The following is a 13,133-nucleotide window of genomic DNA, read 5'->3' as shown; positions in this document are numbered from 1 at the left end:
ATGGCCTTTAGTAACCCACAGCGCCAAACTGTTCTTGCATCCAGGTGACCCCTGCAGTATCCACCTTCACAAGATCATTTCCCCTGCATTGTGCATTCTATATACACTGTCCACCTCATTTCTTATGGTGTATCCACAGCTGTATAAATTTCTAGTAAATCAATCGCTTTTTTCCTGTATTTGCATCTTTGCCCATTTAGCCCCTACTGGATGCGCGGTAACCAAAAAGCAATTTGATTAAGAAATTTATGGAAAACCTAAAAAGTTCACGCACCTATTATAACCTGCTCCAAAGTGAGATTAGACCTCAGCTGCTGGCAGCGTTTCTTTAAAGGGTTATTCCCATCTCCAAGATCCCATCCCAATATGTAGTAGGCATAATATAATATTAGCAAATTCCTCCAATTAGAAATGTAGTATAGTTCTCCTGATATAGCCACATCTCTTACCTCATGTGCAGGGCATTGCAGCTTAGATATCCATTGTTACGACCACTCCATATAGTTGCTCGTGGTCGTAACCATGAATACCAAAGCTGCAATACCCTGCACATGAGGTAAGAGACATCAGGAGAACTATACTACATTTCTAATTGGAGACAATACAAAATCTAATATAGGACTGGATATGGACACAATGCACTTGCTAACCCAAAGAAATTTGTATATAATGAATATAATCATCTAATTGGGTACAGACATAAGGTGCAATGTGGTTATAAATTGCCAATGCATTGGATTCCAGACAGGAATCACCCATGCAAGAATTTCAAATCACAGTTACTAGTATACAAGAGGGCAACACTGGTACAAGGAATATAGTGTAAACATGCACTTGTAGTAATAATGTCTGTATGAAAAGTAATCTTACCCAATATTAATAAAGGGCACATGAACCAAAGTAAGGAAACTAGTGCATTGCTAAACCCATGAAAATGTATACAATATATAATAATAATAATAATAATAATAAAGTTTATTTATATAGCGCCAACATATTCCGCAGCACTTTACAATCCGGTGGGGGGTTGTATAGACAAATACAAAACAAAATGGCACATAATTCAACAGGAATGAGGGCCCTACTCGAAAGCTTACAATCTATGGGGAAGAAGGGGAACACAAAAGGTGAAGCACACTTGTAGATCTGGCTGGCTATTGTTATGCTAATTAATTAGTTACATATAAAGATGACTGATCTGGTCTTTTGACAGTAACCTTTTGGGTGCCCTTACGTGCTATTGGTTGTATGTAGGATGTGAGGACAGAAATAGGAGAGAGAAGGTTATGAGTAGCATTTAGAAGGTGGGACGGGGGACAGTTAGGTTAGTAAGTTATGATAAGCTTGTCTGAAGAGATGTGTTTTTAATGTACGCTTAAAAACTTGGGGGCTGGATATTAGTCGCATTTTTTGGGGTAGTGCATTCCAGAAAACTGGCGCGGCACGAGAAAAGTCTTGGAGACGGAGGTGTGAGGTTCGTATTATGCAGGATTTTAGTCTAAGATCATTTGCGGAACGAAGGGGGCGGGTAGGATGATAGACAGAGATGAGGGATGAGATATATGGTGGTGCAGAGCTGTGGAGAGCTTTGTGGGTGAGGGATAGGAGTTTGTATTGTATTCTGTAGCTGATAGGTAGCCAGTGTAGTGACTGGCACAAGGTGGAGGCATCGGTGAAGCGGCTGGACAGGAATATGACCCTGGCAGCTGCAATCAAGATGGATTGGAGAGGGTAGAGTTTGGTCCGAGGGAGACCAATCAATAAAGAGTTGCAGTAATCTAGGCGGGAATGAATAAGAGCGACAGTAAGGGTTTTTGCAGTTTCCAAAGTAAGAAATGGTCGGATTCTGGAGATGTTTTTGAGATGTAGGCGACATGTGCGAGTGAGTGAATGTATATGGGGAATGAAGGAGAGTTCTGAGTCAAATATGACCCCAAGACAGCGAGCATGCTGCTTGGGAATAATGATTGAATCATCGAAGGTAATTGAGATGTCGGGTGTAGATTGGTTGGCAGAGGGAGGAAACACAAGAAACTCAGTTTTGGAGAGGTTCCGTTTCAGATAGAGGGAGGACATGCTTTGAGAGACAGCAGACAGACAATCCCTGGTATTTTGTAAGAAAGCAGGGGTGATGATTGGAGATGATATATATAATTGGGTGTCATCAGCATAGAAATGGTATTGGAAACTGAATCGGCTGATGGTTTGTCCAATAGGGGCGGTGTATAGAGAGAAAAGGACAGGGCCCAAGACTGAGCCTTGAGGATCCCCGAAGGTGAGGGGGAGAGGAGTGGAGTAAGGGTACCTTCACACTTAGCGATGCAGCAGCGATCCGACCAGCGATCTGACCTGGTCAGGATCGCTGCTGCATCGCTACATGGTCGCTGGTGAGCTGTCAAACAGGCAGATCTCACCAGCGACCAGTGAACAGCCCCCAGCCAGCAGCGACGTGCAAGCGACGCTGCGCTTGCACGGAGCCGCCGTCTGGAAGCTGCGGAGACTGGTAACTAAGGTAAACATCGGGTATGGTTACCCGATGTTTACATTAGTTACCAGTGTGAGCAGGGAGCAGGGAGCCGCGCACACTGAGCGCTGGCTCCTTGCTCTCCTAGCTACAGTACACATCGGGTTAATTAACCCGATGTGTAATGCAGCTACATGTGCAGAGAGCAGGGAGCCGCGCACACTGCTTAGCGCTGGCTCCTTGCTCTCCTAGCTGCTGTACACATCGGGTTAATTAACCCGATGTGTACAGCAGCTACATGTGCAGAGAGCCGGAGCCGGCACTGGCAGCGTGAGAGCTGCAGAGGCTGGTAACTAAGGTAAATATCGGGTAACCACCTTGGTTACCCGATGTTTATCTTGGATACAGCTTACCTCAGCTGTCAGACGCCGGCTCCTGCTCCCTGCTCGCTTCATTTGTCGCTCTCTTGCTGTCACACACAGCGATCTGTGTGTCACAGCAGGAGAGCGGCTTTGAAGAAAACGAACCAGGGCTGTGTGTAACGAGCAGCGATCTCGCAGCAGGGGCCAGATCGCTGCTCATTGTCACACACAGCGAGATCGCTAATGAGGTCACTGCTGCGTCACAAAAAGCGTGACTCAGCAGCGATCTCGGCAGCGAGCTCGCTGTGTGTGAAGCACCCCTAAGAGCCAGCAAAGGAAACCGTGAAGGAGCGGTCGGAGAGATAGGAGGAGAACCAGGCGAGAGCAGTGTCCTTGAGGCCAATAGAGCTAAGCATGGTGAGGAGAAGTTGGTGATCCACAGTGTCAAAAGCAGCTGAGAGATCCAAGAGAAACAATAGGGAATAGTGGCCTTTAGATTTTGCTGTTAATAGATCATTTGAGACTTTGGTGAGGGCCGTTTCGGTGGAGTGTAAAGAGCGGAAACCAGATTGAGAGGGATCAAGAAGTGAGTTTTCAGATAAATAGCGGATTAGTCGAAAGTGTACCAAACGTTCCAGGAGCTTAGAGATAAAGGGAAGGTTAGAGACTGGTCTGTAGTTAGCGGCACAGTTCTGATTGAGGGAAGGTTTTTTAAGTAGAGGGGTTATGATGGCATGTTTAAATGATGAAGGAAAGATACCTGATGAAAGAGAGAGGTTAAACATTTTGGTTAGATAGGTAATGACAGCTGGGGAGAGAGCCTGAAGGAGATGTGAGGGAAGAGGGTCACTGGTGCATGTTGTTGGGCGGGAAGAGGCAAGGAGACGCGTCACTTCTTCTTCTGTGACAGGCTCAAATATTGATAGTGAGCTGTCCAATTGGGTACAGACGTGAGGCGCAAAGTGCTTGTAAAGTGCCAATGTATTGGATTCCAGACACGAATCGCCCTTGTAACATCATCAATTCACAGTTACTAATTACTAGTTACAGTCCGTCGGTTCATGTGCCCTTGTCTATGTGGCGCCCTTGACCTGGTCAGGCACCACTGAGTACTGCACTCAGACTGAGTGAGTGCAAAACAGGTAATCACAAAGGCTGACTAGGGTGTGGACAAACACAGACACGAAGTTACCAGGACACACACACAGTAGAGGGAACCCCTGGGCAGACCAAGGGAGGGGGGCGTAGCCCTAGCATCCCAGCTAGTGGTGGGTAGTGGGACTGGAGACGGAGAGTGTGCAGTGGCAGTCGGAGGAGAAGGAGGTGAGCAGCCACGTCTGAGGTGTAGAGCAGAGGAGCAGGACACTGTCAGACCCTGCACCTGGCTGCTGGCGGGGGAGAGCGGCTACCCAGTGGTGCTGCCTGAAATCCACCTAGTGAAGATGTGGCTGAGTAAGGAGACCACCGGTAGACCAGGCCCACATGGGGAAACAGGTCCCTAGAGCAGGAACCCATTTACTCGGCCTGCTAAACCTGCTGGTGAGGGTACTGGATGTACCTCACCCAACCACACAGAGTCCGCAGCATCAGCAGCAACGAGGGGGTCCATAAGGAGGATTGAGCCTGGAGCCATCTTAACCTTGGTCCACGCTGCCAGCAAACGGGCCAGAAAGGGGAGAACGGCAGTTGCGACTTCCCTGGGTGATTCCCGCAGTACTAAAAGTAAGGAGACACCCCAAACAAGAAAGGCGTGTCAGCAGTCACCCCTACATCAGCCGGAGGGATACCTGGTTCCACCTGGTTCATCATAGCGTCGCCCGGGTTGACTCACGGCTACCTTCTGAAAGTGAGTAAAAACCCTGAAAGACATTGCTGCCTGTGTGTGAGTTCTTCTGCGACCTGTGGTACTACACACTTACACCAGAGTTTACACCAGAGCCCCTGGGGCCAACCTCACTCTCGGGAGGCCATAACACCAGACTGCATTTACCATCAGCCCCAGGCGCTCGTTAAACTGCAGTGGCGGTCACCCCCTGATCGCAAATACCGAGAGTGGCGTCAGGATTCCCATTGAAGTTAACCTGACTAACCTGTGGCCAGAAGATTCCCAACACGTGAAGTCCCGGAAGACCCTGAGGCGACCTGAAGGTAATGGGGCTACACATCTACACCTCTACTAATAGTGGGTAAGATAATTTTTCATACAAACTATTTTTATGAATGCATGTTGACATTACACTCTGTATACCAGTGTTGCCCCCTTGTGTATTAGTAACTTTCAATTGATGTTGTTACAGGGGCGATTCCTGTCTGGAATCCAATGCAACAAACATTTGCACTTTACAAGCACTTTGCACCTGATGTCTGTACCCAATTAGATAGATGGTTATTTTCATGATTTACAAATTTTTATGGGATAAGCAAGGGCACGGTGTCCATTTTCTGGCCTATATGAAGTCTTGTATTGTCTTTATATTTCTTATTGTTGAATATTTATTATTTATACACTGAAATTCTCCATTGTCATTTGGTTGGTATCTTATTTAGGAGAGTGTATTTTCCCCGGGTGTCTACGATATAACTATGGCTTGTAACATGGTCACCTGAGGGATGTGTATTTAATCACCATGGTTCTGTTGGTATATATTTCTAATTGGAGTTTATTATTATCACTCCTACTACATATTGGGATAGGATCTTGGAGATGAGAATACCCTTTTAATAGCCTCAAGTTCATTAATATTTTTGAATTTGCATACAGCCAATGCATCTTTCAACTCCCATCAAAGATTTACTATGGAATTCATGTCATGCACCTGACAACCACTCCAAAATCTTCTTAAACTATGCCTAAGGCCCCCTTCACACGTCCGTGTCTCCGGTACGTGTTTCGTCCATTTCCTCACATGTCAGAGACACGAGCACACATAGACCCATTAAAATCTATGGGTCTGCGCTCACGCACATGTTCTTCCATGGACCGTGTGTACATGTGGATCATATGTGTGCCCGTGTGCTCCACAAGTAGACATGTCAGTTTTTCTCCGGCATCACGGGTGTCACACGGACCGCACACGGTCCACACGGATGTGATCCGTGTGAAACACACCGGAGAAAACACGTGCCTGTGAAATAAAAAGAATTTCTGTACTCACCTTCTCCAACACTGCTGTTTCTGCCGCTGCTGTCACTTGCTTCCGACCCCCGCTCATTATGCTCATTGTATATTCACTCCACTTCGGCCGGAAGCAGCAGCAGTGGGGAGTCTGCAGGACCGGAGACCGAAGATCAGCACCACGGACAGCAACGCCAGGGAAAGGTGATCAGAAAGTTCCCGTTCTCCATGTGTTTTCACGGATAACACACGGAGAACACACGTGTGCCATAAACACGGCACACGGAGGGTAATACGCACCTTTGACACGTCCGTGAAAAACGTGCGTGATTTTCAGACGTGTGAAGGAGGCCTTTGTGGACTTTGAGGTACATTTGCAATCATTGTCCTGTTCAAGGACCATTGATACCTAAGATTGAGCTTCCTCGCAGAACGCATGGCAATTTCCTGATACTTGATTGAATCCATCTTGTCATCCACACGCTGTAGGTTTCCAGTCCCATAGGAAGCAAAGCATCACAGAGTCACCACCATGCTATAATGTAGGCAGGGTGTTCTTTTCAGCGTTTGCTTCATTCTGTCCCCTCCAGACATACCGACATACCCATTTGTTCCAGTTTTGTTTGGCCACTGTACAGAATCCAAGTGTTTTTGTGGTTTATCTATATGCTTTGGCGCTTACTGGAGCTGACCTTTCTTGTGCTTGTGTCAATAGAAGTGATTATCTCAGGCTTCATACATGGAAAGAGTCAATGATTAGTATGTGACTTAGGGCTCCCTCCCACTTGCGTTGAAAAAAATGGATCCCATTTTCATCCATAAAAAGTTGGACAAGTGAAATCCATTTGGTGTGCCAAATGTCAAGTGAGTCCTATGTAAGTGTGCGGTTTTTGTTTTCTTTTGGTGAGAGGGGAGGTGGGGTTCTCGCTTACATCTGTATAACATGCTTATGCAATCTGTATACCAAGTCGTTTTTTTTTTCTCATCTGCTATTATTCAACAATCATTTACAGGCCCATTTACAGTGTTCTGTGCTACAGAATGATAATGTATCCTTGAAACTCAGATGGCATATGGATGGTCCGCGTGACGTCCATTTTTTATGTCTCATCCATAGACTTGCATTGGCCAGTCTCATCCTATATACGCGGCCATACACAGCATGCTGCAATATTTTGTTCTCGGGCCAAATACAGCTGAGAAAAACCTCACAGATCAGCACTGACTCATTGATCCGAGTATAGTCCGATTTTCTTCTCGCATTGCACTCATCCGATTTATATGCAATTGGGAGCGAGTCCTTACCGTGCAAACTGAAACCTCAGTGCCTGCTGCCACGAAATCTTGATGCAAATCTTTTGCAGTCACTTGAGGGTTTTTGACCACCGACATCCTCAGGAATCAGATGGCAGCCGGTGATCGCTTCCTCTTTTTGCCTCGTCCAGGTGGTGTAGCCAGTGTCCTTTATCTTAGAACATGTGAATGCTGCTTCTAACCATATCTCTAGGAGGATTCAGTGCCATTGCGGATCTTTCTGTAACCTATTCCTTGATTATGCAAGATAATGATCTCTTCTCCTAACTTTTTAGACCACCCTCTTGAACTCAAAGTTATTAGTGAACTGGAGGCCATTGCCCATGAGGAATGGGCTAATGCTCCTCAGGAATGCTTCCAGGAGCTGGTGTCTCACCGTGCATCGTGTTTACATCATGTCATAACAGCCAAAGGTGCTCTACTAAGTGCTGAAGATGCTTGTCATGACGGGGATTCATCATTCTGAGAATGGAGTAGTCATTGAAGTTGTATTTTGTGATGAATTTGGAGAAGCCACTAGTATTAGTTGTGTTAAAATGTTTAATTTGTTCTTGTTTTGGTTTATTGCAAACACCCAAGAGTTTGTAACTTTTGCTAATAAACCTGACTTTTAATGTATGTTGAATAATTTTAATTGTAACTGTATATACTGTATACATAAACATACATACTGATTATTTATAGCTCTAGTTTACGAATCAAGTACTAGTATAAATACATTGCATTACATATGTTCTAACTAAGGGGTACTTTGCACGTTGTGACATCGCTACTGCGATCTCGTCGGGGGTCAAATCGAAAGTGACACACATCCGGCGCCGGTAACGACGTCTCAACGTGTAAAGCCTAGAAGCACCAATAAACGATCACAAAAGCGTTGAAAATTGGTGATCTGTGTAGTGTCGGTCATTTCCATAATTTCGCTGCAGCGACAGGTACGATGTTGTTCCTCGTTCCTGCGGCAGCACACATCGCTGTGTATGAAGCTGCAGGAGCAAGGAACATCTCCTTACCTGCGTCACGCCTGCAATGAGGAACGAAGGAGGTGGGCGGGATGTTAACGTCCCGCTCATCTCCGCCCCCCCGCTTCTATTGGCCGCCTGCCGTGTGATGCCGCACGACCCGCCCCCTTAGGAAGAAGGTGGGTCACCGGGCAGAGTGACGTCACAGGGCAGGTGAGTGCGTGTGAAGCTGCCGTAGCGATAATATTCGTTACGGCAGCTATCACAAGATATCGCATCTGCGACGGGGGCGGGGACTATCGCGCTCGGCATCGCTACAATTGGCTAGCGATGTTGCAGCGTGCAAAGTACCCCTAAGGTGTGTATTCACAGTCCTGTAGACCTCACAGCATGACAAATTATGTTCTTCATTAAACTTTTAATGATGAGGATAAACTTTATAAACTACCCATGGAATAGGTGATACCTTGTGGACTCCTGGCACCACCACTGATCCTAGGAGCAGGCTTCTGAAATGCTGATAGCACTGCATTCATTCACTATTAGGGGAAAAAAAGCATTGGAAATGAGGGTCTGAGGCCAGTATGATCACATATATAAGGGGACGAGATATGAGCCCTGCTGGTTTACATTGGAATAGATATACCATATGTTCTGCTAGTTTACACTGGTCAACATACTGTATGTAGTGTATCCTGTGTTTTACATTGGTTTAGAAATGTGCCCTGCTGGTTTACATTGCTCTAGATACAGTTGAAACCAGAAGTTACCATCCACTATCTAAAAAGACACATCTGGAGGTTTTTCTCACTATCTGACATGAAATCAGAATAAGGCCCTGTACACACTAGAAAATGGACCTTTCTTAAGAAAAATCCGCACCCTATGGCAGAATAGCGCACCCGCGTCAAAAACCACCGAAAAAATGCACCTGCGTTTTTACCGCGTTATTTCCGTGGGTTGGTCCCTGCGTTTTTTTACTATTAGTTATGGAAAAAAACGAAGGTACCTGCAGAAAAGAAGTGACATGTTAATTCTTTTTTCTGCAGAAATTCTGCAGCAAAACCTGTAGGGGAAAAAAAACAGTGTGCGCACAGCATATTTTTTTTTTACCATAGGCTTTGCTGGGGAAAGACTGCAGAAAGGTCATGAACATTTTCTGCAGCAATTCATGCAGCAAAACCGCGGCAAAAACCTTAGCATGTGCACAGGGCCTAAAGGTTTCCCGTTTTTTTTTTTTTAACTATATTTTTATTCAAATTTTTCAATAACATAACACTGGCATAAGCGAATTCAGCATTGCAAATTCAACATTACATTGTCATGTTTGATCATCCCAAATTCCATACCAATTTTTAAAATCAATAACCGTAACATGGCAAGATAAAGCAAAGGAAAGCAGCGACCCCTTAACCCATCATTCTTATCATTCCCCCCATTGAACCCTTGTGAACATGGTAATGACATACAATAAAGAAGTCCCACTCAAATCGGTTATTTCCCCCTCTCCTTTTAGTCAGCTTTCAGCCTTTCCTCCCCCACCTCCAAGCCATCCAATGTACCCTTCAATTTTTCAGTATGATACCAGACTGTGTCTTTGAAAGGTGACATAATCCTGACTATCTCCTCCCGAGTACAATAGGCCAGTATGAATTTCTTCCATTTGGTAAAGTGCTGTCGTATTCTATCCGCCCTTCTCTCTGCATCCAATCCTTCTATTTCAAGAAGATGCATGAGCTGACCCAAGATCTCTTCAATCGCGGGGACCCTAGACTCCAACCAATTTTTTAGTATCGCTCTCTTGGCTGCCAGAAGTATCACATGCATAAGTCTGGGTGGGGTAGTCATCTTCCCTTTGGTATCGTTCCCCTCCTCCCAATGGTGAAAAATAGCGAACCCAGGTGAGAGCCGAACTTCAAGACCCCACACCTTTTGTATACAACTTTTGATCTGTGACCATAATGGACTCAAATGGGGGCAGGACCACAACCCGTGAAGGAGATCAGTTCAAGGTTTCCCGTTTTAAGTCAATTAGGAAACAAAATTATTTATATTTGCCAAATTCCAGAATAATGAGAGATGTTTTAAGGCATTTTTATTATTTTCTGCAAAGTCAAGAGTTTACATACATTTCATTAGTATTTGGTACCATTGCCCTTAAACTGTATGACTTGGATCAAACATTTTGGATATCCTTCCACAAGCTTCTCACAATAGCTGGTAGGAATTTGAGCCATGTTTGTAGGTCGCCTTGCTCGTACCTACCTTTTCAGCTTTGCCCATAAATTTTCGATAAGATTGAGATCAGGGTTTTGTGATGGCCACTCCAAAACATTGACATTGTTATCCTTAAGCCACTTTGTAACCAGTGTGGAAGTATTCTTCGGGTCATTGTCCATTTGGTAGACCCATTTTTGCCCAAGCTTTAAGTTTCTGTCTGATATCTTGAGATGTTGCTTCAGTATTGACACATAATCTTCTTTCCTCATGGTGCCATCTATTCTGTGAAGTGCACCAGTTCCTCCTGAAGCAAAACAACCCCACAACATGATGCTGGCACCACTGTGTTTTCACAGTTGGGATGATATTCTTAGGCATCAAAGCTTCTCCCTTTTTCCTACAAACATATTATGGTTTTTTTATGGCCCAACAGTTCAATTTTAGTTTCGTCAGACCACAGGACATGTCTACAAAAATTGAGGTTTTTGTTCCTGTGTGCATTTGCAAACATTAATCTGGCTTTTTAATGTTTCTTTTTGAGTAATGGCTTCTTCCTGGCAGAGTTGCCTTTCATCCCATGTTGATACAGTACTCGTTTCACTGTGGATAATGACTCAATCTTACCAGCTTTCTCCAGCATCTTCACAAGGTCTTTTGCGTTTGTTCTTGGGTTAATATGCATATATCTGACCAAAGCACGTTCATTTCTGGTACACACAACCAGTCTCCTTCCTGAGCGGTATGATGGCTGGACATTCCCATCTTGATTGTACTTGCGTATAACTGTTTGTAGAGATGAATGAGGCACCTTCAGGTATCTGGAAATTGCACCCAAGGATGAACCAGACTTGTGCAAGTCCACAGTTTTCTTCCTGAAATCTTGGCTGATTTTTTTTTTTTTTTTTTTTACTTTCCCGTGATGCTACACAAACAAGCGGTGTATTTCAGGTGTGCATTGAAGTACATCCACAGGTCTGTCTCTATCTCATATATTGCCAATAAACCTATCAGAAGCTTCCAAAGACCTGACGTCCTCATATGGGCTGTACCATATTGCATAATGTCATAGTAATCTTAAGGCCGCTTTACACACAATGACATCGCTAACGAGATGTCGTTGGGGTCACGGAATTCGTGACACACATCCAGCCTCGTTAGCGACGTCGTTGCATGTGAAACACATGAACGACCGTTAACGTTCAAAATTACTTACCTAATCATTGATCGTTGACGCTTCGTTCCTTTCCCGATTATCGTTGCTGTTGCAGGACGCAGGTTGTTCGTTGTTCCTGCGGCAGCACACATCGCTATGTGTGACACCGCAGGAACGAGGAACCTCTCCTTACCTGCGGCCGTCCGCAATGAGGAAGGAAGGAGGTGGGCGGGATGTTCGTCTCGCTCATCTCCGCCCCTCTGCTTCTATTGGGCGGCCACTTAGTGACGCCGCTGTGACGCTGCACGAACCGCCCCCTTAGAAAGGAGGCGGTTCGCTGGCCACAGCGACGTTGCTAGGCAGGTAAGTATGTGTGACGGGTGTAAACGATGTTGTGCGTCATGGGCAGCAATTTGCCTGTGACGCACAACCGACGGGGGCGGGTACACTCGCTAGAGAGATCGATAGCGATATCGCTGCGTGTAAAGTGCCCTTAAGTGTATGTAAACTTTTGACTTTGCAGAAAGTAATAAAAATGCCTGAAAACATTCTCTCTCTCTCATTATTCGGGCATTTGGCAAATATAAATAATGTTGGTTCCTAATTGACCTAAAACGGTAAAGGTTTATTCTTATTTCATGTCAGATAATGAGAAAAACCTGCAGATGTGTCTTTTTAGATAGTGGATGTAAACCTCTGGTTTTAACTGTATGTACCATGCTGGTTTACATTGGTTTTGAAATATGTCCTGCTGGTGTACTTTAGTCTAGATATGTGCTCTGCTGGTTTACATTGGTCTAGATATGTAGCTACATTGGTTTAAAAAAATGTGCCCTGCTGGTTTACATTGGTAAGGGTAGCAGGGTGGCTCAGTGGTTAGCACTGCAGTCTTGCAGTGCTGGGGTCCTGGGTTCAAATCCCACCAAGGACACCATCTGCAAGGAGTTTGTATGTTCTCCCCGGGTTTGCGTGGGTTTCCTGCCGCTTCTCCGGTTTCCTCCCACATGCGAAAGACACATACTGATAGGGACTTTAGATTGGCAACACTGTCCTCATTAGGAATCACAATGTATGTAAAGTGCTATGAAATTAATGGCGCTATATGAGTGAATAAATATTATTATTGGCTAGATATGTGCTCTGCTGGTTTATATTGATTTAAATCTATGCCGTGCTGGTTTACATTGGCCTAGATATGTGTCCTGCTGGTTTACATTGGTCAATTATTCCAAGATTAAAGGGTGCTTTACATGCTGTGACATTGGTAACGATATATCTCGGGGTCACGTCGTTAGTGACACACATCCAGCGTCGTTACCGACATCGCAGCGTGTAACACAAATGAGCGACGATCAACGAGCACAAAAACGTGAAAAATCGTTTCTCGGTGTCACGTCGTTCATTTCCATAGTATCGCTGCAGCGACAGGTACGATGTTGTTTGTCGTTCCTGCAGCAGCACACATCGCTATGTGTGACGCCGCTGGAACGACAAACAACTCCTTACCTGCGTCCACCAGAAAAGGAGGAGGGAAGGAGGTGGG

General features: G+C 45.1%; 1 protein-coding gene across 5 annotated transcripts in view; it reads left to right on the top strand.

Moving 5' to 3' along the window:
* The window catches only part of LOC142291940 (formin-like protein 3), a 168,861-nt gene that overhangs the window by 119,664 nt on the left and 36,064 nt on the right, over window positions 1-13,133 (top strand). The window lies entirely within an intron of this gene.

The sequence above is a fragment of the Anomaloglossus baeobatrachus genome, chromosome 2 (genome assembly GCF_048569485.1).
Source record: "Anomaloglossus baeobatrachus isolate aAnoBae1 chromosome 2, aAnoBae1.hap1, whole genome shotgun sequence".
Classification (NCBI taxonomy): domain Eukaryota; kingdom Metazoa; phylum Chordata; class Amphibia; order Anura; family Aromobatidae; genus Anomaloglossus; species Anomaloglossus baeobatrachus.
The sequence above is the reverse complement of the archived record's forward strand: the minus strand, read 5'-3'. Positions and strand labels throughout refer to the sequence as shown.